General features: G+C 34.6%; 1 pseudogene; it reads right to left on the bottom strand.

Moving 5' to 3' along the window:
* Positions 1-211: 211 nt before the first annotated feature.
* The window catches only part of LOC102485055 (exostosin-like 2), a 28885-nt pseudogene continuing 28339 nt past the window's right edge, over positions 212-757 (bottom strand).

The raw sequence follows: 757 nt of genomic DNA, 5'->3' as shown, positions 1-757 counted from the left end.
AGATTGCTGACCAAAACGTTTTATCCTTAGATGAAAACTCTTCACAAGAAGGTGTATCTGGGCAAAACCAGCTTCTTGTTTATTTTTTTAAAAATCAATGTGAAGTTTATGTCCTTGAAACATTGCACATTTTTGCTGCTGCAGAGACTTCTGGAGTAGATAAAAGTTTATGATGTTGCTTAAAAAAATAGTGTGGAAAAGCTACACAAATTTACCAAGCAGTTTTCAGGTTTGTGTTTGCTTGTTGGTTTTCCTTTAACATTTTATTTTTGTGGTTGGCAAGTGGAAAACCAAACTGGAAAACCACAAAGTTGGAGTATTTTAAGGGCATGTAACACATATTAACAAGCTTATTTATACAGTAAGACCTCAGCAGAAAGCGTTCAGCTTGATGCCACTTTCCAGAATAGCCATTGATGATTTCTTTTCCCAAATTCCCTGTGGTTACAGATTTTTTTTATAGGTTTATATTTGTTAAGCAAAATAGTTTTTTTAATAGATATATTTTTTATTTTATTTTAAATTTATTCATTCTCTACATTAATTCACTATACACCATCACAACACACAAATGAATTTTCCATCCAAAATACACTGTGCATTGGCTCAATCAAGCACATCAACATACATGTTCTCAGCAAATAATTTTCCAATTCTTATGTCCTGCATACCTTGCCTTTTGTTTTGCCATCCTTGATTACCCACCCCCCTCCCTCTGCTATGACCCATCCTCCTCCCACATTGTCCCTGGCATCCA

The sequence above is a fragment of the Tupaia chinensis genome, unplaced genomic scaffold (genome assembly GCF_000334495.1).
Source record: "Tupaia chinensis unplaced genomic scaffold, TupChi_1.0 Scaffold148441_1, whole genome shotgun sequence".
NCBI lineage: Eukaryota > Metazoa > Chordata > Mammalia > Scandentia > Tupaiidae > Tupaia > Tupaia belangeri.
This window is presented reverse-complemented; position numbering and strand designations above follow the sequence as displayed.